This window comes from Triticum aestivum, chromosome 2D, assembly GCF_018294505.1.
Source record: "Triticum aestivum cultivar Chinese Spring chromosome 2D, IWGSC CS RefSeq v2.1, whole genome shotgun sequence".
Lineage (NCBI taxonomy): Eukaryota > Viridiplantae > Streptophyta > Magnoliopsida > Poales > Poaceae > Triticum > Triticum aestivum.
This window is the reverse complement of record NC_057799.1, coordinates 572,369,897-572,396,810: the sequence shown is the minus strand read 5'-3', so window position 1 is coordinate 572,396,810 and position 26,914 is coordinate 572,369,897. Positions and strand designations below refer to the sequence as shown.

At 49.6% G+C, this 26,914-nt stretch overlaps 1 long non-coding RNA gene across 3 annotated transcripts; it reads left to right on the top strand.

Moving 5' to 3' along the window:
- The first annotated feature begins 15,957 nt into the window (after positions 1-15,957).
- Positions 15,958-19,896, top strand: LOC123054594 (uncharacterized). Of its 3 annotated transcripts, none has more exons than XR_006426260.1 (4): positions 15,958-16,592; positions 16,719-17,337; positions 17,447-17,758; positions 18,513-19,896. It is a non-coding gene; the product is annotated as an uncharacterized lncRNA (long non-coding RNA). The 3 variants fall into 3 exon arrangements; XR_006426261.1 differs by having other exon boundaries at positions 15,958-17,337; positions 18,513-19,267; positions 19,610-19,896; XR_006426259.1 differs by having other exon boundaries at positions 15,958-17,337.
- The last annotated feature ends 7,018 nt before the right edge of the window (positions 19,897-26,914 follow it).

The following is a 26,914-nucleotide window of genomic DNA, read 5'->3' as shown; positions in this document are numbered from 1 at the left end:
CAGAATCAACCGTGCACATTTTGAAGCTATAATAAAACATGTGACAGTACTGGTGATGAAAATTGAAACTGTCACCCTAGTCGTGTCCCCACTTGTAAGCAGCCATATTAGCACCATCTCGACCCACACATAAGCAGCCACATCAGCATCGTCTGCTCCAACATGTAAGCAGCCACGTTAGCATCGTCTTCCCAACATGTAAGTAGCCACGTCAGCATCTTCTAGGCCCATATGTCAATAGCGTTGACCGGTCAAAACTAATGCCGACTTATTACTGATAGGACCGTCGGTGATAAAACCCTCGGCGGACCATAATGAAAGCAGCTACGTCAGCAACTGCTGGCCCACCTGTCAGAATCTTTGACCGGTCAAACTCGCGGACCGATCACTAGTGAGGAGATTATCATCGCCAAAAAGATCTATGGTGATAGATTGGGCTATCATAGGTGGCATTCTGGGCCATCACCAAAAACGGCCACCAGCGACAATTTTTGGTTCGTCAGCTAAGATACGATATTGCAGGACGGAGGAAGTGGTACCGTCAAGATTTTATCTTCTATGACGGTGCTTAGGTGACGGCGGGGTTACGGCCAAAAACGTCAGTGAGGTATTTTCCGTGACGAAAAAGGGTTATACGTGACACAAGTGAAACGTTGCAAAATAGGGAAAATTTCCTAGTACCCACCCCCCCCACGTCCGCCGCTGCCACTTTCCAGTCGACACCAGCCACTACTAGTAGCCATGCCCCCAAGGAACTACCCATATCTAACGCTAGAGCGCCTGCTGCAGATCCAGGCAAGGCACACCTTGGGACGCGGTGAATCCGGAGGAGGACTTGGAGGTGGAGGAGGAAGAGGGGGAGGAGGAGGATGTGGGGGACGCTGGGGACGCGGATGTGCAGGCGATCCTCGATTCCCTCTGATGGGAATCAGAGGTGGAGGCCAAACACCGTCGTCGGCAGGAGGTGGAGGTAGGGCACGCCGGAGAAGTAGACGAGATGCTCGCATATATGGATGATGATGAGGAGGAGCCGTAGCCCTCCTATGCACCCATCTACCTGGCGCCTAGCATCGACGTCATGGAGATCTCCGACGACAAAGCGTAGTTAGCTAGCGTGTGTGTAGTAAGTAGGATTTCTTTTGCATGATTTGTATAGATCTAGGGGATGAAATATGATTCTCGAATGCATAGCACTAAATATGAGGCGTGAATGGTCACTGTCTGTGGACACGCCCGGTAATGTCCGCAGATGTTTGAGGGGTCGGATTTGCCAGGTCTGGTTGTAGATGCTCTAAGCTTGTGAGTTAACAATCATATGAGCAATGGAGCAGATACCAGTTTATCTACATTTCTTAGATGAGTGAAAGTATTTCCATATCATGTTTGATTATCTGGAAGCCTCTAAGAGTTAGCATGAAGAGAGATGGCTTTGAAATTAAAATAAAACCTTGGTAGAGTGAATGTTGTTGTGTAGAATTTTTAATAACTACAAGGAATTCAAATATTATTTATTTATTTATTTATAGTGCATTTTTTGTGAGAAAACTTATGATCTATTCATTTTATATCATTGTAGTACAACAAACACTAGAATAATAAAATTGCATCAAGATCCATAGACCACCTAGCGATGACTATAAGCACTGAAGCGAGCCGGAGGCGCGCCACCATCATCGCCCCTCCCTCGCCGGAGTCAAGCAAAACTTGTTGTAGTAGACAGTCAGGAAGTCGTCGTGCTAAGGCCCCATTGGACCAGCACAACAGTGTTGAGGAACGTAGCATGCAATTTCAAAAAAAAATCCTACGATCACGCAAGATCTATCTAGGAGATGCATAGCAACGAGAGGGCAGAGTGTGTCCACGTACCCTCGTAGACTGAAAGCGGAAGCATTAGATTAATGCGGTTGATGTAGTCGAACGTCTTCACGATCCAACTGATCCAAGTACCGAACGTACGGAACCTCCATGTTCAGCACACGTTCAGCTCGATGACGTCCCTCGAACTCTTGATCCAGTAGAGGGTCGAGGGAGAGTTTCGTCAGCACGACGGCGTGGTGACGATGATGGTGATGTGACCCGCGCAGGGCTTCGCCTAAGCACTACGACGCTATGACTAGAGGAGTAAACTATGGAGGGGGGCAGCGGACACGGCTAAGAAAACAATTGATCTGCCTTTGGGGTGCCCCCCGCCCCCGTATATAAAGGAGGGGAGGAGGCCAATAGCTAGGTGGGGCGCGCCATGGGGGGAGTCCCCCCCCCCTTTTCCTTTCTCCACCGGGGGGAAAGAAAGGAGAGGGAGAGGGAGAGGGAAAGGGGGCGCCGCCCCCTCCCCCTAGTCCAATTCGAACTGCCATGGGGGGGGGCGCGGCCACCCCTTGCGGCCCTCCTCTCTCTCCACTAAGGCCCAATATTTCCCCCGGGGGGTTCCGGTAACCCCTTGGTACTCCGGTAAAATACCCGAATCACTTGGAACCATTCTGATGTCCGAATACAACCTTCCAATATATGAATCTTTACCTCTCGACCATTCCGAGACTCCTCGTCATGTCTGTGATCTCATCCGGGACTCCAAACAAACTTCGGTCACCAAAACGCACTACTCATAATACAAATCGTCATCGAATGTTAAGCGTGCGGACCCTACGGGTTCGAGAACTATGTAGACATGACCGAGACACATCTCCGGTCAATAACTAATAGCAGAACCTGGATTCTCATATTGGTTCCTACCTATTCTACGAAGATCTTTATTGGTCAAACCGCATAACAACATACGTCATTCCCTTTGTCATTGGTATGTTACTTGCCCGAGATTCGATCGCCGGTATCATCATAAGTAGTTCAATCTTGTTACCGGTAAGTCTCTTTACTCGTTCCGTAATGCATCATCCTACAACTAACTCATTAGTCACATTGCTTGCAAGGCTTATAGTGATGTGCATTACCAAGAGGGCCCAGAGATACCTCTCCGATACTCGGAGTGACAAATCCTAATCTCGATCTATGCCAACCCAAGAAACACCTTCGGAGACACCTGTAGAGAATCTTTATAATCACCCAGTTACGTTTGTGATGTTTGATAGCACACAAGGTGTTCCTCCAGTATTCGGGAGTCGCATAATAGTGAGAGTAATATGTATATGTCATGAAGAAAGCAATAGCAATAAAACTAAACGATCATAATGCTAAGCTAACGGATGGGTCTTGTCCATCACATCATTCTCTAATGATGTGATCACGTTCATCAAATGACAACACATGTCTATGGCCAGGAAACTTAAGCATCTTTGACTAACGAGCTAGTCAAGTAGAGGCATACTAGGGACACTCAGTTTTGTCTATTTATTCACACATGTACTAAGTTTCCGGTTAATACAATTCTAGCATGAATAATAAACATTTATCATGATATAAGGAAATATAAATAACAAATTTATCATTGCCTCTAGGGCATATTTCCTTCAAACGGAACATCAACCAGATCGGAAGGATCCAACCTGAAGACACACCAACGTAGACAAACTATGACTAGACCCGAGCAAATCCACCAAGGACAGATATGTCGGAGACACATCTCCCCACGCCCACTGACGATACTAGACACACCACCGGACACGGACTTGGCGGGGAGAACATATTCCATCTTCAGGGAGCCGCCGCCGTCTCGTCTTCCTGAACAGGACACAAACCCTAACAAAACTCGAAAAAACATCTAAAAATAGAGCCCTCCCACCGGCAAGGCCTGGGATCCACCGCGCCCCATGTCCTTTTGGCCACCGGAGACGGGGCAAACTGGCAGCAGCGCCAACAGGAGGCAAAGGAGCTTTTCTTAAGTTGCAAGGTAGGACTAACGGTCACGAGACCCTTATAGTGCAATTGTTGGCACATATGCAGAACATACTATATGCATCAGGATAGCTTTGATATATTATTTATCAATAATCCTGCACCTACATACCCATCTAGGTAAACATACTTAAACTACCTAATCTACTTCTCGCCCCCCCCCCTCCCCCCTAATTTTCATGAGGTGGGACCCGGGCTATTTTTTTCGTCGAAGCGAATCACCCCAAACCAGTTTTTACGTAGCTTTACCTAGAATAATTACGTAGGTGTAGCAAAGCCCATTATTTATAGTGCAATTGTTGGCACTATGCCGAACATACTATGTGCGTCAGGATAGCTTTGGTTTAATCTTTTGTCGGATGACAAATATCAATGCTTAATCATTATTGATTTTCTCCAAGTTATTTTTTCGCGAATACGCAAAGTTGCATATCTTTTCATTTATAGAAGGAGTAGGATGAGTACATGGGGTACAACACATGACACAAACGCAAGCAGGCGTGAACATGGTGCTCGGAGCAGAGAGACAGGGATGCTCGGCCCGAACAAAGGATATATCATAGCTAAACCTACCAAACACGAACCAAAAGCGGTGATGCCAAACCAACGAGAGCTCCAACATCGCCTAAGCCAAAATCGGGGTCACCACGAGCGAGAAGATAGTGCCTTTAGGAAGGAAGATGACGCCGAGACGCCGCCACTATCTGGTCCGAGGGACCCGGACCTCGGGTTTCCCCTAAGCTCGAAGAGGGGCGCAGCTAAAGGCATTGGCGGCGCCTCTGTCGGTGTCAAAACCGACGGATCTCGGGTAGGGGGTCCCGAACTGTGCGTCTAAGGCGGATGGTAACAGGAGGCGGGGGACACAATGTTTACCCAGGTTCGGGCCCTCTCGATGGAGGTAATACCCTACTTCCTGCTTGATTGATCTTGATGATATGAGTTTTACAAGAGTTGATCTACCACGACATCGTAGAGGCTAAACCCAAGAAGCTAGCCTATAGTATGGTTGTTGTTGTCCTACGGACTAAACCCTCTGGTTTATGTAGACACCGGAGGGGGCTAGGGTTACACAGAGTCGGTTATAAGGGAGGAGATCTGCATATCCGTATTGCCAAGCTTGCCTTCCACGCCTAGGAGAGTCCCATCTGGACATGGGACGAAGTCTTCAATCTTGTATCTTCATAGTCCAACAGTTCGGCCAAAGGATATAGTCCGGCTTTCCGAGGACCCCCCTAATCCAGGACTCCCTCAGTAGCCCCTGAACCAGGCTTCAATGACGATGAGTCCGGCGCGCAGATTGTCTTCGGCATTGCAAGGCGGGTTCCTCCTCCGAATACTCCATAGAAGATTTTGAACACAAGGATAGTGTCCGGCTCTGCAAAACAAATTCCACGTACCACCATAGAGAGAATAATATTTCCACAAATCTAATCTGCCGACAGCTTTTCATAATGTGACGTACTGTCGTGGTCTGGTCATGACGAACCATTTTTCCGAGCCTGCCACTGCACGTGTTGTGAGGCGGTTTTTATTGGCACATCCTGTCGAAGCAGAGATCGGTTCCCTTTTTTCACGGGATTCTCATCAATACGGGTATGGGTAACCCAATCGTGCCTGTTGGTATGACTCCTCGATTTTAGGCAAGTCCCAAACGGCCAAGCGGAGGACGCTTGATATTCGTCCTCTTTATAAAGGGGCCTAGGCCTGTCCCCTTCTTCTTGCGCTTAATCGAATCCTTCCCCCACCTCGAGTTCCAACACCCAAGGCTCGGGCTAGGTGCTTCGGACCTACAATCATGTCCGGATCCAACCTTCAAGGTCGGTGGATGCCCTCCTCTGTCACAGAGGAGGACATCAAGAAGCTAAGAGAAGCTAGGTATTTGACCTGCGAAATCTCGCACAGGCTGCCTGCTCGAGGGCAGGTCATTCCCGCTCCCGAACCTGGCGAGAGTGTCGTATTCATCTCCCACTTCCTCCGAGGGCTAGGTTTCAGTCTAGATCCCTTTGTCAGAGGGCTCATGTTCTACTACGGGCTTGATTTCCATGATCTGGCTCCAGATTCCATCCTTCACATCTCGTCGTTCACCGTCGTGTGTGAAGCCTTCCTCCGCATTACCCCACACTTCGGCTTATGGCTCAAGACCTTCGATGTGAAGCCGAAGATGATTGAGGGGCGACACGCAAAGTGCGGAGGTGCCGTAATAAGCAAAGGCGCCGATGTTCCATGGCCAAAGGGTTCCTTCCCGAAGGTGTCCAGTTTATGGCAACGGGAGTGGTTTTATATCACAGCTCCCCAGCGTCATGGGTCAACAAGGGGCTGGACTGGGGGCCAGTAAATGATGTGCCGACATTGCAGAGTCGCATCCGAGATCTCCTCGAGAGAGATGTCAGCCTTGTTAAGGTAATGCAAGTCATGCTAGTTCGTCGAGCCCTGCCTTGCAAACGTCGACCTCTTCGTATGTGGGAGTTCAACCCGGAAGGACCGCGAACTATTGAGCACTTCTTCGGCGTGACGCTCGAAGAGATGTACAGATCGTTCCTCGGATCACAAATAGAGTGTCCGGACACCTCCGAGGATGCGGGTCTGAACTGCAATCGTCCAGACACTCAAGTAAGTAATTCCGCGGCCGAACATGTTGTCTTTTAATTTATCACAACATCATTCTGAAAAGTCGCCTTTTGACCAGGACTGGATAAAAAAGGCAAAGATGATCAGGTGTCCGGACCCCCTTCCCGAGGGCTCACCGGATCCTGTACTAGCCAGGATGCTTGAGCTTGCGCCTTATCAAGCGCCATCAGGGGAAGATAAAGGGAGGAATAAAGAAGCCGAGAGCGAGCCTCACTCACTATTCATCCAAACCGGGGGAATTAGTGCCTCCGCGAAGGAGGATAACCGGGGGGAGAATCTAAAATTCCCTCTCCCCAGGGAAGGAAGAGGACCGCCTCTGAAGACTTGGAAGTAATGGTCTCCAAGCGAGGGAAGAATCCTTTGTCGGAGGGTCCTACCCCGGAGGGCATCCTTACCGCACAGTACCCGCAAGGGGACTAGCCCTCTACCGAGCTGTAAGTAAACGAAAGTACTTTATAGTAAATATATCCTGCTTCATTGCCGAGAATGATAACCGAGGCGTGTGTCTTGTAGTTCGGATCCTAGCCCTTCTCGACAGAGTTCGTCTTCGGGGGATCTTCTTCCGGAGATGATGGAGAGCGAAACACCTCCCCGTGCCTCCCCGCCTCGTGAAGCGGGCGACCCTGAGGTGTCGTCACGGAGGATTTCTCCTGATCCGCCAAGGCCAGAAGGTAAACCTTCGGCCAACCGACGTCCGGGGTATTCGGCTCCTAAGGAGAGCAACAGAAAGAGTCCGGAACCGTCCGGTGTGCGATCAGACACACTGATGAATCTTCTGGAGCAAGCGGCTATCTCAGAAACGCATCGTGCACTAATGGGCACGGTGGTTGAGAGGATTTCATCTGCCGAAAGCGGGTTGCATGAAGCTTTTATGAGCCTGCTGAAAGGCTTTGAGGTACGCAAAGTAATATATATTTTTTGGACGATACCGCACACGCTAGGTGTGGCCTATGCAGATAGTAGCCCTTGAGACTTTGGTTGCTGTCGAAAAAGACGGCAAATAGAGGATCATAGTCCCAGGTAATAACTGTGCTGCTTTCATGTGCAGGTGGCTGCGGGTCCGGTGGCTAGCCGGACTGCTGAGTTTGCCGAACTGAAGCGGCAACTTGATGCGGCAGATGCCGACATCGTGCTTGTAAACAAGAGGCTTGACGAGGCACATGGTATGTATTCTCCTAGGATCAATACATATTAAGAGGAGTCGCTGTGGAGACCCTTCGGGCAGAACTTCCCCGAGCCAAGGAACAAGCCAGGAAGAGTGATGCGGCCGCCCTAAAGGCGGTCGAAGAGCTAAGAGCCGAACAGGCTGCCCATTGCCAGGGCAAAGAGAAAATAGCCAAGATGGCTGTTGAGCTGAAAGATGCCGCCGGCCGGTATGAGCTTCTTGAAAAGGAAAGCCAAGCGAAGGCGGCGGGACTGAAGGAGGCCATGGAAGCGGCCAAGGAAACCCGCTCGCAAATCAGAGTGGTGAAGGAGGAACTCCGTCAAGCCGGAGATATTGCGGCTGGGAAGCCCTTTTTGTTGCAGACGAGGTTTGGAGACCCAAAGTATGCCCCTCTGGATAAATTATGGAGTTCTGCAGACGCGTACTTGGATTTAGCAGCGAGTGCCGCTGATGCGACCAAGTTTTTCAAAGATCAGAAGGATCATGTAGTGGAAAGGTTGTTCTGGTCACAGTTCCGCACTCCAACGCGTTCGCTGCTGTTAAATGAACAAATGGCCGAGTGGGCCGAGCTCCATAGGTTGTCCGGACTTGCTATGAGGTCCGTCGTGGATCACCTTTGGCTGGAGGGACCGAGGCCGAATAGTTATTTTGGTCTAGTGCAACAATTCCTTGGTGTTGTGCCACATATCGACGTTGTGAAGAGGTCGGCGTGCATAGAGGGTGTGCGGATGGCTCTTGCCCGTGTCAAGACATATTGGGCAGAGATGGAGGCCACCACTATTGCATCCCAGAGTTCGGCGGTAGGCCGGGTATCGGCCGAGCACTATTTTGAAGAAGTCTTAGAATGCGCTCGTGTAATAGAGGCTCAGTGCTCGAAGCGTATCATGTTCTAGTGACATGTATCTCAATTGTAAGAACAATGCTTATTAAATTATAAAGGCTGTGTTTATACTTTTGCCTGAAAGTATTATGATGCCTCCTGTGCGGCCGTTTATGTATATATGTATATAACCTGAAAGTTTGCAGTCGTCGGCTTCAGCCCCCACGCATATAATGCGGGGGTGTTCGCAAAAACGCGTATTCACACTTGATCCAATGTCTTGGTCCATTAAGGAGGTGATAGCGCAGCGAACGAGGCAATCGGACTATATTGCTTTAACACTTTCACTTAGCCATAGGAGTTTGACGGTGGGACTACTATATAGCCCCTGGTACCTCCTCGCTCATCCGAATACGGGGCGCGTACATACATGACCGGGAAACGGCCCTTCGTTAATGCGGAGGAATCCCGAAGATTCCGCTAAGTCATCGAGTGGTTGACCAGTCTCGTGCTTTATCATGACGGTCAGTTTTCAGCTTTCTCAACTGAGGTGCTCGTCCGGATGAACCAGGGCACAATCGCAGTAGTTCTCCCGGTGCCACCTTAGCCGATAGAGCGGAACGTAAGGTAGCAAAATGCGGGAGCCGGGCAAACCCAACATTTGACCAAAGACATGATTCGGAGCTGATGCATATAAGGCCAAACTTGCGACGCCGAACACTCCCTAAGGTATTCGGTCTTTACAACATATACCGAGCTGAATAACGCCCTTGATAATGATCCCTGAGTGTCCGGGTACGTACATCGTTCTGACATGGCGAAATGCCAATAACGTCAGCATCGCTCTCAGTTATGCTGAGTACCCGGAGGATGTGAAGCAACAAGAGACAGTAAAAAAGGTTTACGCAGGGTCTTAATCTAAAAAGAAACCTTTGAGCGGGGCCCTGTTGCACGTCTGCGCCTGTGTCTCCGTTGTGCCGTATCCTGGAAGGGTGTAGCATGATTACCATCTGTAAAAGAGAATAACTTAGGTGAAAGTTGTCGTGCGAAAAAATTGGTTATTCGCAATAAACCATTAGAAATCAAGATAAGTAAGGTCGAGCCGAACTGTAGTCCTTTTACGTGCGGGAAGCCCCCGGTACCGCCTATGAGGGTAAATCCATCGAACCAATCTTAGGTATATCTAAGCTGTTACAGCTAGTGATGCACCGGACTCGTCTAGCTGTGTCCGCGGTCTTGACAACCGATCATTTATTCTGGTTGGAGAGGCCGTTTAGTGTTCGGCTGCTAAAGCCGCCACACGTTCTTCCGCGCATAAGGAACGCTCGATATTTCCGCTAATTGTGATGATGCCACATGGACCGGGCATCTTAAGCTTGAGAGAAGCGTAATGCGGTACTGCATTAAAACGAGCAAAAGCTGCTCTTCCGAGTAGTGCTTGATAGCCACTTCGAAATGGAGCGATGTCGAAGGTTAACTTTTCGCTTCAGAAGTTGTCGGGAGAACCGAATACAACCTCTAGTACTAGAGAGCCGGTGCAACGGGCCTCTGGGCCTGGTATTACTCCCTTAAAGGTAGTATTACTGTGGCTGATTTTTGTCGGGTCTATCCCCATTTTGCGGACTGTGTCCTGATATATCAGATTAAGACTACTGCCGCCGTCCATAAGGACTCGTGTGAGATGGTATCCGTTGATTATTGGGTCTAACGTCAAGACAGCCAATCCTCCGTGCCGGATACTTGTCAGGTGATCCCTGCGATCAAAAGTGATTGGGCAGGCCGACCAGGGGTCGAACTTAGGGGTGACGGGCTCTACGGCGCGTGTGTCTCGGAGTGCATGTTTGCTTCTCCTCTTCGTCACGTGAATCATGTTCACTGTTTTGACCTCTGGTGGGAATTTTTTCTGTCCCCCAGTGCTTTGCTGGCGAGGCTCGTCCTCGTCTTCACTTGGTGTCTCCCTCCCCTTGTGTTCGACGTTTAGCTTACCGGCCTGCTTGAAGACCCAGCATTCTCTGTGGGTGTGATTTGCAGGTTTATCGGGGGTGCCATGAATCTGACATAATTTGTCTAGAATCTTGTTTAGGCTTGACGGTCCATCTCTGCTTCCTTTGAGAGGCTTTTTCCGCTGACCCGGTCGAGAGCCCCTGAATCCGGCGTTTACCGCCGTGTTGTCTGGGTTGTCTTCGTTATTTCGATGTTTGCTTTTACTACGTCGTGGTTTTCCATTGCCATCCCTGACTTCGGATGTGCCTGGGTCGCTGGTGCTACTACGGGCTAGCCAGCTATCTTCGCCCGCGCAAAAGCGGGTCATGAGGCTTGTCAGGGCTGCCATTGTTCTCGGTTTTTCTTGGCCAAGGTGTCTGGCGAGCCATTCGTCTCGGACGCTGTGTTTGAAAGCTGCTAAGGCTTCGGCGTCCGGGCAGTCGACGATTTGGTTCTTCTTAATGAGAAATCTGTTCCAAAGCTTTCGGGCTGACTCTCCGGGCTGTTGAATTATATGACTTAAATCGTCTGCATCCGGAGGTCGGACATAGGTCCCTTGAAAATTAGCCCTAAAAGCATCCTCAAGCTCCTCCCAACTTCCAATTGAGTTTTCGGGGAGGCTCTTCAGTCAGTGCCGAGCTGGTCCTTTCAGCTTGAGGGGCAAGTACTTGATGGCGTGGAGATCATCTCCGCGAGCCATATGGATATGGAGGATAAAGTCCTCAATCCAGACCCCAGGGTCTGTCGTTCCGTCGTACGCCTCTATGTTCACGGGTTTGAATCCTTCTGGAAATTCGTGGTCCAGCACCTCATCAGTGAATCATAGGGGGTGTGTGGCACCCCTGTATTTGGATGTGTCATGGCGTTCTGACGATTGTAGTGTTCGGTTTTGGTTGTGCGCTGGAGCGCGTTTCCTAGATACGTAGATGGATCTGGTCACGCCGGCCTTCTGACGCAAGTCCTCACGTGAATCATGTGCTGACTTATGTGCGGCCTTGTTAGCCGCTCTATCGCGGCCACGAGGTGGTCGATCCGACCGGTCGGCCGTTTTGTTTTTCGGCTGTGTGGGCTCTAAGGCCTCATCATCAAATTCAGGCAACAGCTTGCGCTTTGGATAGCTCTTTGTGTGGTAACTACCACCATACTTTTCTTCAGTGTCGAGCACTTTGTTACTGTTGAGCGTATTCTGCGTGGCCTTAAGCCTTTGCTTCTGCTTCTTCAGACTCCTCGCGGTGGCAATAAGCCTTCTGCGGAGGTTCTCTTGTTCCAAGTGCCTTTCCGGGATGATGTGTGCATCCTCGTCCGGACTGTTTTCCTCTCCGGAGGGAGGTTGATGAGCTTTATCCTCGGCGTCGCCGTGTTCGGACAGCGGATCCGTACTATGTTCGTCGTTTGCTGGTTCATCCTGCTCTATCGCTGGGTCAATGTGGTCGTCGTTTCCTCTGGAGTCGACTGGGTGTTATTTTCTCTTGCGCTGTTATCGCTGTTTTTGCCGAGGCGGGATTTGGAGCGGCGCCTACGCCGTCGCTTTGGTTGCTTCTCGAGGGAGCTATCCTTCGCTGCATCATTCCATTCCTCGTCATTGTTTTCTTTGGGTGTATCCACCATGTATATGTCATGTGATGAAGTGGCTGTCCAGCGCCCTGTGGGCGATGGTTCCTGTTCCTCTCCTACATCATCGTCCATGCCGTCGATGTCTTCGGAGTCGAAATCGAGCATGTCATTTAAATCGTCGACAATGGCTACTACATGGGTGGTGGGTGGGGAGCGAATTTCTTCGTCGTCCACATCCCATTCTAGCCGGATATAGTTCGGCCAAGGTTCTCCTGACAAGGAGAGAGACCTTAATGAATCTAGCACATCGCCAAAAGGCGAGTGCTGAAAGATATCCGCGGAGGTAAACTCCATGATCGGCGCCTAATCAGATTCGATAGGCGCGGACGCGGGCGGCTCGGAGCCCATGGCCGGGGACGAATCCAATGGTTCGGCAGCACGGGTCTCGTAGGAGGTGAAGTCGGTATTCGGCTCTATCGCCACCAAGAGTGCGGCCTCCGTGGCGGGGTCCATCCGCCCGTCCTCGGACGGCGCAGTTTGTTCCGGATGGAGGGCCGGAGTAGTTGCAGGTGTGGTCTCCAGAACACTGTCCGATGGCAGAGCTAAGTCATGCCCGTCGTGATTGTGCGGCGCACCTGACATGGGCTCGAATCCGTCGAAGATCAAGTCTCCGCGGATGTCGGCAGTATAGCTCAAGTTTCCGAACCTGACCTGATGGCCAGGGGCGTAGCTTTCGATCTGCTCCAGATGGCCAAGCGAGTTGGCCCGCAGTACGAAGCCGCCGAATACGAAGATCTGTCGGGGGAGGAAAACCTCACCCTGGATCACATCGTTGCCGATGATCGAAGGAGCCATCAAGCCTTATGGTGATGGCACAGTGGAACTCTCAATGAAAGCACCAATGTCGGTGTCAAAACCGGCGGATCTCGGGTAGGGGGTCCCGAACTGTGCGTCTAAGGCGGATGGTAACAGGAGGCGGGGGACACAATGTTTACCCAGGTTCGGGCCCTCTCGATGGAGGTAATACCCTACTTCCTGCTTGATTGATCTTGGTGATATGAGTATTACAAGAGTTGATCTACCACGAGATCGTAGAGGCTAAACCCTAGAAGCTAGCCTATGGTATGATTGTTGTTGTCCTATGGACTAAACCCTCCGGTTTATATAGACACCGGAGGGGGCTAGGGTTACACAGAGTCGGTTATAAGGGAGGAGATATACATATCCGTATTGCCAAGCTTGCCTTCCACGCCTAGGAGAGTCCCATCCGGACACGGGACGAAGTCTTCAATCTTGTATCTTCATAGTCCAACAGTCCGGCCAAATGATATAGTCCGGCTGTCCGAGGACCCCCCCTAATCCAGGACTCCCTCAGCCTCCAAGAAGGAAACGACACCCACAGGCACCGTCACTGCCAGCACCGGCAAGCCGAGCAGGGATCTCTCCCTGGCCTGAAGCTGAGCGATCCCACAGCCGTCGAATCTGGAATCGTAGATGAAAAGGCAACGTTTGTCGAAACCACCAAGACTGAACGGGGTTGGCGAGGCTGCACCTGGCGATGAAGGATGGCACCGCCTCCGAACTCACGAGCATTGGATCTGGCAAAGGGAGATGCTTTGAGGCGTCTAGGGTAGGGCGGGCAATGAGGCGAACTAAGCGGGGGGTTTGGGGACGACGGCGTCCAGCAAAGCTGGCAGGCTAGGACTGGAGGGGCGCAGATCCAAGCTGTCGTGGCCTTAGCCGCCGGGACGTCTGCGAGCCAGGTAAGCTAGAGGGGACACAGCTACCTGGTCGCAGAGGCCGAAGCTGCCCGGAAGACGCCAATAGCAAGGGACACCAGAGAGACGCGGACCCAAGGCTGCCGGGATCGGAACAGCGCCGGCAAGGACCCGCCGCGAGAAGCCGTGTGCTCGCCACTACCACAGATGCATCACCGCCTCACGCGAGAGCCGTCACCATGGCTCAGGGGTGGGGACGCAGGGCCGCCGAAGACGAGGGGGGCTGCCTACACGAGAGGCAGGCCGCAGACGCCCCCGCAACCGGCCACAGTCCCCAAGGCGCAATCCAGGCCGGCCGAAGCACCAGCAAACTGGAACGCCGAATTTGGAAGCTGCAAGGTGGTCGGCGCCCGTGGCAACGACCAAGAGCGCCGGATCCGCCGCCGTCCGGCAGGTTGGGGCAGCAGCTGGTGGTGGGGGACCCGAGAATCGCCGGGGTCGTGGGAACAGGGCGTGGAGGCGCGCGAAGAGGGTGGAGTCCACGGCGGCCGAGGATGGCGGGGGATGCGCGACCAGGCCGCCGGAGGGGCCGGATCCGTCGCCGCTGGACCAGGGGGTGGTCGCCACCGCGGGAGGGTGAGGGGTGGGCTGAGGGCGCATGTGACGCGGATCCGCCCCGCCGCCGCCTTCCTGGGGTCTGGCGCGGCTTCGTCGGCCGTCCCTCCGGCGGTGGTGATGCGGGGGAGGGCGACGGCGGAGGTAGTTGCCGGTGGCGGCTAGGGTTCCCCGTGTCGCCAGAGGAGAGCGACCAATTTTCTCCAAGTTATACATGTTCTGTTTGGTGTGAAATGATTTTTGGTATGTAACTGCAAAATAATGTCATTTCTTAGATAACAAAGTTACCAGTGGATTGTATTTTTCATGTTTTTGGCTTGTTGATTTTGTTAGAGCAAAATATGATTAGTATAAAAAAGAGAGAGAAAACTTTAAACCTAAAATCTAAAAAGTGCACGTGCACTGTTTAGACGAGTCGAGCGGCCGGTTGCTGGCCACGCGATCTCGCTCCTATCGTCCCGCGTGTGGGTCACGTGCTACCTTGTCGGGACGGTTTCCGTAGCCTTATCCTGTCCATCGCGCGGGCCCTGCCCCTGCTCTCCCGTTCTTCCCATGGCGCCGCTCCTAGCCCCCTCTCTCCTTCCCATGACAGGCAACAAGATCGACGGTCGATCCTCTGTCGCCTTTCTGCCCCATTCATATCCAGCTTCAGGTGCTCGATGGCGGTGGAGGTCAGCGGGAGCACCGACTAGCTGGAGTTCACCATGCTCCTCTCCGGACCAATCCGCCCCTTCGGCCATGAACCAGGGTACCGCACGGGAAAGGGGGCAAGATTCTCATCCCAGCTACGCTGGTAGGGAAGGTGTCACGGGAATCAGCGCGTCATGGGCGAATACCGCCGGCCGCCGCTGACGCAAATCTCGAGTCTTATGTGTTTTGGTTGGGGGTAAGGAAGAACCAGAGGACGAGAAGACCTGTATGCTCTGTCTAAGCAGAAGCCGATGAGAATCCTTGACGAGGTAGATGGATTGCTGGGGTTGGATGGACTGTAGCTGTAGGGAAGAGATCTGAGCTTCGTCCCCTTCCCCTGTTCTTGCGTGCTTTCCTTTCTTCAGGAAGAAAAATATGCCAATCACTAGTCCCACTACTAGTTAATCTCTACTACTAATGTCTGACTTGATAAATAGTCTTCACGGTTTATTTTTACTGATTTTTTTTCGTCCCCTCCCTCACCCTATTGGCTTATTTTCGCGCCACCCTCCCACACAACGAAAAAAAACTGAACGGATCTGAACTTTCCACGCTGGCGTAAATTAATTAGTAATGTCTTGATGTGAAAGAATCAATCACGATCAATCTTTAAAGATTAAATCTAAATTAATTAATCTTACCTTAAATCACTCAATCATATTAATTAAGAAATAAATAATCGATTTAAGAAAAATTGTTCAATCACATTAATTAGGAAACAAATAACCGATTTAAAAAAATCTTTACTCCTAATATACGACTTGGCAGTCTCCATTTTATCCGATATTTTTCGTCTCAACCTTGCACCTTCGTCTGTTTTTTTTCGTCGCTCCTCCCACCGTCCCACCATTGTACGATTTTTTCGTCTCTGCACCTCCTCTCTCGATCTACCCCTCCCGACCGCTCTCTCCCCCCTCTTCACACGATGCACTCCCGGCCCTCTCCTCCCCTCCTCTGTCCCCCGCTCAGCCACCTCCACCACCCCCACCCTAATCTCCATCGCCGAATCTGCTGCAGATCATCAAGGTTCCACGACGCGCGCGTGCTCGTCAAGGAAGCATCTCGTGGATCTGCACTTGTGCGGCCACGACGGAAGGGGCTCGAGGTGGCCGCCTGCCGCCGCCGAAGACCAAGCCCCCACCTTGTCCAGAATCGCATCCTACACCATGTTCCAGTGAGGAAGGCGGGGCGGCACAGATAGGGTCCTCACCCAGCCGTGCGGTCGACCACTATGACGCGGCCGTGCGGTGGGCAGATGCAATGTTGCGGCAGCGAGGTGGGGGCGGCGACATTCACTCGTGCGTATCATAGCTGGGGTGGCCCCGATCTGGACTTGGCAGGCCTCTTTGACTGCAGCCGGAGCTCGATGGGGCATGGCACTGGTCTTGGCCGAGATCCACCGCTGCCCGTCGTCTTCACCGTCCGTCAGTTCTTTGCTCCCCCAATCCCGCTACCCTCCATGGCGTCGTCTCCTACGAAGGTCACCGTTCATCCTCGAAGATCGCCGGCCTCCCTTGCACGGGATCGCCGCGATTGTCCACCAGGAAAGACATCATCGCTGCTGCCGTGCTAGGTAGCCGACCACCTTGTCTTTTATATATTTTTTTGTAATTGTACGGTGTACTGCATGGCATATTGATAATTGTTTCTCCTCCATCCACGCTCGCCTCAACACCGCTACCATAATATTTGGTAATAGTCAATTTGCTCGAGGAGGCTAGCTGGGTGAATTATTGTACATATTATGTGTGGAGCAGGATGCAGGGACAGTGTCCACCACCTCTTCATGTTGGGATTCCTCTCATAATATATTTCAAGTGATTCGCATAAGGCCATCGGCCCATACCTCGCCAAGGTAATCAGTAATCACGGCCCCCTCGACGCTGGTGGTGACAGATCCTAATCCTTCCCAAGCATCAGTAAAGATTGATGTGGTCTGTTTATTAAGTTGTATATGTTTCCTTTACCTGCATTTTTGTCTCCTATTAGTTTACGGTATTGATGTGTGAATCAAGTTCAGGATCTTAGACGATGTTGTGAGTGGTGTAGCCCAAGCTTGGTTTATTCATTTGTCTTTCTTAATTCTGTTATTGATATTCTTTGTGTCATGGACGACCTTCCGCATATTTATATATACCTCACCAAACACAAATGGATGAGAATATCAACTAAGGAATACAAAAGTTGAAGGTCCATGATAGACAACAATGATGTATCTTTTAGGTTATTGAGCAGGTCATGTTTTTTTTTCTTCTCCAAATATTTTCAGATATCTTGAGGCTTTTGCATCTTTCTACGTGCGACCTATGGCGCTCAAGGTCATGCTGACCGTTGTCATCATTATGTGATTTCAGTTTATATATAATTCAGTCAGAGGCTTTATCCATGATGAAGATAAAGTGCTGATGAGTGTTGTGTGTTTCGCAGGTCTGATCCTATTGCCTTGGTAGTTGGAGCGGCATCGTGGCATTACTTGTGGTGGTGGTGGTTGGCGAGCACCTGGAGCCGTTGTACTTGCTAGAACCATTAAACGGGAGCAGCAACACGGAATGGGAACACAACCTCTATGTCGGGGTGGTTCTGTGCATGTGCTCTAATAAGTCGACATGCTCTGCGAACTTGCCCATTGTCTCCAGGACAGCTACGACATGCGCCCCCGACTGAGAGCCGCCCCTCCTTATCCCTCTACTCTCACCGCCGCCGTGCCCAGGCGCACCCACTATGTTCTACAATATTGCGGTGAGTGTTTAAGCACCCCTGCCCAATTTATCTTCATTTTTTCAGAGATGCAACAAATTTCATCCAAATTATTACGAATGGGGAGTAGAGATTAATTTTTTTGGAGATTCAAAATGGTGTCCTATAGTGATGACCACTATCAATGCTTTGATCACATTTTGCACATAGTATTTCTCTTCTGCTCGAAATAGAGTGAAACCATTTTGCTATTAAGTGATGTGATCAAAGTAATTTTGTACTCCCCTAAAAAGGTTTGTACCTGAATTAATGTACTTATGAAAAATATCTACTCTTTGAAGTATTTAAAGCAATACAAAATTAAATACTGAGCTTAAGAAAAGAAATTAAGTTATGTTTATGGACTTGATGACCAAATACTAATGAAAATGAACATAGATTACAGACCTGGAACATTCCAACATTCCTTTGAGCTAGGGGATTTCATAATCGAACCAACGGAAAGCAAGGTAGGGATGAAAGCTATAGGGAAGTAGGGAGTAAATCAAATCAAGTGTTCCCTTTTTCTATACTACAATTGTGGTTATATTATTGGTGTATAAATCTGCACAGAAACTGCATTTGCTATACCCTATATCTGAGCTAACATCATTTGCTTTCCAATTGCAGCTTTAGATCATGCGTTTATGTCAAGTTTCATTTTTTTCTTAATCCCAATTTTGTGCTCATTATCTTTTGTTCTTTGATGGGCAATTGTATTGCCAACTGATGCATCCATGTGCTAATCTGCCGGCAGAGTTGAGGGAGAGCGGCCAGCTGCCTGGCGGGTGCAGCGGCGAGCACAACGTGGAAGAGCCTGATAGTCCGTCCGCTACCAGCTTACTGGCCAATTCTTTGATCGTCGTGCTGCTCCGTGCAACGGCTAGCTGGTGAAAGCAGTGTGCATAAGTAGTATTTCTCATGTTTATTGTATCGATCAACAGATTGACTGTCAGGTCCTTCCCTACAGAATCTTTAGAAAAGAAAAAAACTACAAGGGAAGTACATATGAAAATACTGCAGTCTGCAGTCAACATCTCTTTTGCCAGTTTGGTATAACTTTTGTGGTTGTTTTATAATCCATTGAGACCCATGTTTGATCACCATAGCTACATAGAAGAGCAGACCATTGATATGTACAATATCATTACTATTTTAGCAGACATGAGTTACATTGTCATCTTTTCATGAAGAAATGATTAGTGTGAAGAAAACCCAATTTTGAAAATAGTGACAGTTCAACATCATAAGGATGCCAAATTGACATAAGTTTATGATTGTTTGTCAGAAAGAAATTTATACATGTGGTTTTTATATCGGTGTAAGTGTATCTCTCCTGATCTATTTGTAGTAAAACTGACTTTGGTGTCATGTTTTTTCTCATATTTTAGTGCTAAGTACAACCGTAAAGACCTTGGAAGGAGGTTTATTTGTTTATTAATATGTGTAGGTGACCACGAGCAGGATGACCACTCAGCGTTTGATACTGTCAAATCCTTCTACCACAGAAAGGTATGAGGCACACTTAGCAAGGATGAGTACTCGGCGTTTGCTATTGTCAAATCCTTCTAACACAGCAAGGTCTGCCAACGTTATATATTTTCTTAACAAGGAGTTAGGAAGATATTGAGCATGGTAAAAGACATTGTTTTGGACAAATATTATGAGAATAAATTATTTGGTTTTTCCCTTAGGTTTAAATAATAGTACTTCAAATTTTTAGTTCTATAATTAAAGAAAACTTAATTTATGCACTTGTGTTGTTCACTTTCCATCTACTTGGTTGAATAGAATCATGTGCATCTACTCAGTGAATGGCTTGCTTGTTCACGTGAATGCTTTCCATCTACTCAGAAAACTGCCAGGAGCCATCACTGAAGCTCTATCTGAAGATTACTGAAGATTTGGACACTTGTACGTTCATCCACAGCTCCATACCTCTTCGCTGCGGCCATTGACTGTGTAACCGACTGTGTAACCATCCATTTCTGATCCTAGGGTCCTCATATCTTCTTGCTTTGTTGTTCTGTTTCTGGGATATATGAGCTGTGTAAACCAAAGGGCAGGAATATATTATCTCTTGTATTTGGGTTGAAGCCTAGACGCTCCATGTTCTGGCTAGCATAAAGAGGATGTTTGGATTGTGGCCAACAGTGACCATGGCAATTTTTGGCGTTGACTGCAGTCATGGTCTAGCGTTTCGTTTGGATTGAAGCCCAAGTTTTGGAGCCTCGCCAATAATTTGGTCGTAGCTACCAATTCCTTCGAGCTGCTATACCCAGGCACTGGCAAAACATGGGCGGGCAAATCCTATGCCAAAATTTTGGTGTGCCCTTGATTTGGCGGGGCTGACCTGGGCGTAAACCAAACATCCCGAACTTCCTTATAATCTTGTAAGTTCTAGCGAGTAGCATTCATCTAAGAGTAGTAAATCTGTGTGACAAGCTGAGCCTCCCTTGTTTCTAAGTGTTTCATCTCCGAATCTCCCTATGTTTCCTGAATTCTCTAGCCAAAGCTTGTCAATCGGTATCTAGATGGATGAATTCTCTATGTTCCCAGTATTTGGGGAGCGCGGACTATCCAGATGGATGAATTTTGGGGAGCCCGTTGGGCGTCCATTTGATGTCTGAACACGCCCGAACATACGTGGGATAAATAAGCTTCGACCTTCGGGACGACCTTAATCATTTATTTGGTTTATTTATATGTCTTGTAGCCCGTAGCAACGCACGGTCATTCTACTAGTTTACGTTAATTACTACCCATAGTTAAGTTGGGTGCATATAGTTACACACACAATCATGGAGTTGCACACTAGCGGACGTACTACACATCATCAAAATAATTAAACCCATTAGGCGCTAGAATGGTGGCCAACCAGCTACGCCATGTGGCGCATGCTGGTAGGTCACGGTGAAAAAGTATTTTTTTAGAGTTTTTTTGATGGTAGGGAGACTTTTTTTAGAGAAGTTTCCCTAGGGTTTTTCTTTTTCCTTTTAAGATGGTTGTGATGTCCACGTGACGCGAGAATATTTTTTAAATTTTTTGACATGATGGTGAGGTGCGCATAGTTTTCTCTCTAGCGGCCCGCAATGGCGGCCCCAAGCCCTAGTAGTTCACAAAGGAGTGCAAGAGTTGCATACGTCGTGGCGTCTTAGTCGCACACACAGACCACAAAGCTGCACATTTTCATCGGTATAGTAGCTCATGCACGGCTAGAGAGTCGCACACTCTCGTTGTCATAGTCGCAAACACGTGCCACATAGTTGCACACTCTTGTCCTTATAGTCGCACATGCACTACAACGGAGTTGCACTCTTTTGTTGGCATAGTATCACACGCACAACTACAGGAGTTGCACTCATGCAGCGACATAGTTGCACACACAGGACCATGGAGCTGCATAATCTTGTCAGTATAGTAGCTCATGCACGGCCGTAAAGTTGCACACTCTCGTTTTTATAGTCGCACACGCACGGTCACAGAGTTGCACACTTTCCTTGGCTTGGTCGCACACGCACAACCGCAGAGGTGAACACTCTCGTCCGTATAGTAGCTCACGTACTACAGCGAAAGTTGCACATGCGTGATGGTATAGTCGCACACGCGTGAACACTGAGTTGCACACTCTCACTGGTGTAATAGCTCAAGCTAAACAAAGAATAGGCTGCACACAAAAAGTTTATCAAAGCATGCCCATGCGGAATCTAACTTTGAAGAGCACGTCGCGAGGATTCCTACGGTGGAAGTGTATCTTAATTTCGACATTTGGTTCAGAAGTTATGATTTTCAGAAAAACAAAAACCCGAATTAAATGTGTTCACACATGTTGGCATCAATGAAATCTGCACTTTCAGAAATAGGGAGAAAGTTGCACATCGAGTGTCATGTAGTCGCACATTGGCTCTTAGACAGTTGCATAAAATGGGGATTAAGTTGCACACAAAAATAGCCCATAGCTTGTTAAATGATTGCTAGCTTCTGGTCAGATACGAGTAGAATAACGTAACAGCACACAAGTTCTAGGCAGTTGATATCAAGCAACAATCTATGGTTCAAGGGTGAACTGTTGGGACAAACCCCGGACCAGCTCACCGCTCATCTTCTCTCACTCGCTCGGACGAAGGTGGAAGAAGGAGCACACTGGATTTTTTTGGTGCACAAACGCCCCGCCGCATGAAGGACGCCTCGGCCGGACGAACGACCTTACTTTACTGGGCACATACCCCCGGCTCGGCTCATACTGTCACCATGGCTCGGCAATACACCAGCGCCGGCAACACGAGCAGTACAGGAGAGGGTTTTATACGCGGTGCGCGCACACACACCCCAACAGCCACACACGCACGCATAGCCCAGCCACACCGCAAGTCACGCACGCACTAGCTAACCCACTACATGCATGCATCCTTGACTCGGCCACTAACAACTTATCCATGCATGCGTGTGACTCAATCCTCTCCTGCTAACTAGGCATGCAACTAACAAACTTACATCAACATTATGGCGAACAATTTCCCCCCTAATCTTGACACGCCTTATCGTCGACCGTCGTCTTGAACGCCTTCGCTCCATGTCATCACGCGCCTCCGCGCCCGCTGCGACGTGCCATGTGCTCGTTGTGCCCACGCCATGGTTGCCGCATCGCTCGATGTCGAAGTCGTGTGCCACCATCGCATCCGGACTCGCTGTGCGTCGTCGCCGCCATGCTCTCGCCGCGCACCGCAACCGCGCCGCCGCAACCTCCATGCCCGTCATGCTCGTCGCGGACTCACCACGCGCCGCCTCCGCGTCCACAATGACAGCCACAGCGCCGCGCACCTCCATAGGCCGACACACGGCCTGGAGCTTCGCGCATCCACCGACGAACGCCCCCATCCCCGCCACGCCTCTGACATGGCGAACCACGCCCAAGACCACCAAGCTCATGATACCAAATGTTGGGACAAACCCCGGACCAGCTCACTGCTCATCTTCTCTCACTCGCTCGGACGAAGGTGGAAGAAGGAGCACACTGGATTTTTTCGGCGCACAAACGCCCCGCCGCATGAACGACGCCTCGGCCACATGAACGGCCTTACTTTACTGGGCACATACCCCCGGCTCGGCTCATACCGTCACCGTGGCTCGGCAACACACCAGCGCCGGCAACACGAGTAGTACAGAAGAGGGTTTTATACGCGGTGCGCGCACACACATCCCAACAGCCACACACGCACGCATAGCCCAGCCACACCGCAAGTCATGCACGCACTAGCTAACCCACTACATGCATGCATCCTTGACTCGGCCACTAACAACTTATCCATGCATGCGTGTGACTCAATCCTCTCCTGCTAACTAGGCATGCAACTAACAAACTTACATCAAGATTATGGCTAACACGAACAAGCAATAGTGCACACCCATATCTACGCACACGGTCGAGGCAGCAGTCAAAGTTGCACAATGACTAGTAGGCAGTTGGCCTGGGCAGCTGTCGTAGTTGCACACACGCGTCGGCATAGTCATACAAGCACGGCCATAGGATTGCACACTTCGGTCGGCATAGTTGCCCACGCAGGAGGCTACAACTGTTGCACACGCGTGGCAGAGTAGCTGCTCACGAGGACTGTGGAGTTGCACACCTCTAGTTGGTATACTTGGTTACGCATGGACTGCGGGGTTGCACACTCTCGTTGGATAGTAGCTCATGCATGACTACGGAACTTGCACCCGCGCGAGGTCGTAGTTACTATGGCATGGCGGCAGGAATTGCATACCCTCGTTGGCATAGTTGCACGCATGGCCACGGAGTTGTAGGCTCTCATCGACCTAGTTGCTCTAGAACAAGGGTGCCTGAGTTGCACACGCCTGATTGCGGAGTTGCACACTCTCGTCCACATAGTCGCACACGCACGGGCGTAAAGTTGCACACTCTTGTCGGCATAGTTTCCCACACACGGCTGTGGAGGAGCACACGCACGACCACGAAGTTGCACACTCTCGTCAGCAGAGTTGCACATGCACGACCGTGGAGTTGCACACTCTCGTCGGCATAGTTGATCACACACGGGCTACGAGAGTTGCACATCGTTTGTTAGTCGGTTGGCACGGACAATAGATGAAGTTGCACATCGTTGGTTAGTCAGTTGGCACGGACAACATATGAAGTTGCACATCTCACTGGCAAGGATAATTAGGAGTGATGAAAAATGCACATCCACGCGGTAAGGTGGTAGTTGCACATTGACTACATGGCATTTGGGGGGCAAAAGACGGAGTTGCACATCAGCTACTAGGTTGGTGGAGGAGCAGTTGAAGTTGCACATCGTTTGTTAATCAGTTGGCGCGGACAACAGATGAAGTTGCACATCTCACTGACATGGATAATTTGGGAGGTGAAAAATGGACATCCACAAGGTAGGGGAAAAGTTGCACATCAACTACTAGGCAGTTGGTCGAGTAGCACACGAAGTTGCACATCGTCGGCTGGGCAGGTGGATGGGACAACAGATGAAGCTGCTCATCTGGTGAAGTTGGTTCATGTAGCACTAAAACTGCACCCATGCAATATTATAGTTCGTTGTGGTAGCACCAAAGTTGTTTTTAAAAAAGTTGCATCCCATGATATAAAAATTGCACCATGCAGTACAACCAGTTGGCAGTGAAAAAAGTTTATCAAAACATATATAAATGGGGTCTAGTTTTAAAGATCTCATCGCGAGGGTTCCAACGGTGAAAACGGATCTTATTGTGATTCAAAAGTTATATCATTTTGAGTTTTTGGGAATGCATTTAATTGCCTTTTGGCTTTACTAATGCAGAGCACATGGGAAAAAAGTGAGGCCAGTGTGAAGGAGACAAAAAAGATGCGTGCGCTGGATGATGCTTTTGGTTGTTTTTTGTCTCATGTGGGGACCAGGTGAAGAGACACAGAATGCAGACTTTCTTAGGCTAGTCATAGCGGGAGTAACATAGATGCCACATAAGCAAAAAAGATGATGTGTCATGTAATTAAGAAGGAAAGAGACAAATAGAGTACCATAATATAGTACCATCACATAGCGGTCCCCAATACAAAATGAATCTACAAAGCAATAAATGAAGATATGTATGTTACTATACCTATAACACTTCCCACTATGAAAGTAGTAACATGGACTAGTAACATATGTATGTTACTAGTCTAAGTTACTGTCCACTATGCCTTAATCAGGACATGAGACACTAATTTTTCTAACGAAAAATGTATTTGGTAACCCTGTGACAGATTGAAAAACGCCACACCACCTGGATGCCGTCGATTTGAATCCACCTAACGATCCGATCGCGCGCACCCGCCCCCACCGGATCTGTCGACACGAGCGGTGGAATACTGGTCAACGCGGCGGTGCGGCCACGCATCTCCTCTGGACGAGGATGTAGGCGACGGCGCTGGCGACTTCTAGTGGGGAAGGCTTGGGTCTGGACAGCAGATCCGGTGGCCAGCATCGTGGGGCCGGCCGAATTTGGTCGAGGACGGGCGGAGGTAATCGGCGGTGGCAGAGGGCGGCACAAGGGCTCTGTCTCGGGGCTGAGGTCGACCAGGGCGGTCTATGCGAGGAAGAGACAAGGGAGAGAAGAAAGAAACAGAGAGGAATGGCTGGGAATAGAAGGGAGAAGGGGCACGGCTGGGTTTCTGACCTGCTTCGGTGGCCGGTGGTCACCGGCCGCATGGAGGCTCGTTGTCTCCTCGGTGGGACGGCACGCCACAAATGTGGCAGCGGCATGGCTCATCCGCCACGCCGGCGACGGCCATCTCCAAGTAGCCCCTGACGCTGCCCGTCGCACTGGTGCTGCTTTTCTAGCCAATCACCATGTGGACTTGCCGCAGCAAAATACAGTAGCTGCTGCGCAAGTGATCGATGGATGAGCCCTATGCGCAAGCGTCACTCCCGCTCCGCCCGGCGGTGAAACAAGCAGAAAAGGACACACCCGGCTGTGCCACCCATGTTTCTTGATCCAGAATTTCTACTGTCTAATTGCATAGAAAAACGGCACACTGAAACTGCTGCTAATCTACTTAGGTGACAGTTGTTTGAATTCCTGTACTACTAGTAGATATAAGTAAGTAAAAGTAGTTGTTGCACTGTGCCAGATGGATTAATTAGTCCGTTTGCGACTGCTACAAGGTTGCCTCAAGTGTAGTTGGTTGAAATTCAGAGAGGAAACTCAGGATCAGTCATATCAATTCAGATTCACAGAGAAGATGCTGATTTTTATATGATTTAGCATTTGAAATTAAGAGAGAAAATTCAGTACTAGATGAAAATTAGTTTATGCACAATACACTGCTTTCAGGTCTTGTATATCATTTCTTGTTGATCTTTTTATTAACTTGTGTTTTAGCAATATGAGATCACTGATCTGCTGCAACATTTGTAGTGCTAGTGACATAAGTCATAATCTCCTGCGTAGAGCTACTGGCCATCTCTCAAGTGACTTAGGAATTATCACCGCGATGATTTTGACCCAATGAAAAAACGGTTGTTGAAAAACATAATTACGGTAACTTTTTTGTGTACATAGCATTGGTAATATAAGCACCACGAACTACATAATTTACATACAAGAATCACGGTAACTTTGAGTCGGAGGGAAAAAATGTTGAAAACATACCTCCTGTGACTTCTGTGAAAATAGCACCATAATATATGCCCCACGGACATGATAACTTAGGTGCAAACACCGTGGTATTTTGGACCCGAGGAAAAGGTTGCTAAAAGCACACCCACGATAAATTTTATGTAAGTAGCATGGTAATATATGCACTGTTGGGGATCGTAGCAGAAATTTAAAATTTTCTACGTATCACCAAGATCAATCTATGGAGTCATCTAGCAACGAGAGAGAGGGGAGTGCATCTACATACCCTTGTAGATCGCGTGTGGAAGCGTTCAAGAGAACGGGGTTGATGGAGTCGTACTCGTTGTGATCCAAATCACCGATGATCCTAGCGCCGAACGGACGGCACCTCCGCGTTCAACACACGTATGGAGCAGGGACGTCTCCTCCTTCTTGATCCAGTAAGGGGGGAGGAGAAGTTGATGGAGATCCAGCAGCACGACGGCGTGGTGGTGGAAGTAGCGGGATCCCGGCAGGGCTTTGCCAAGCGCAAGCGGGGAGGAAGAGGTGTCA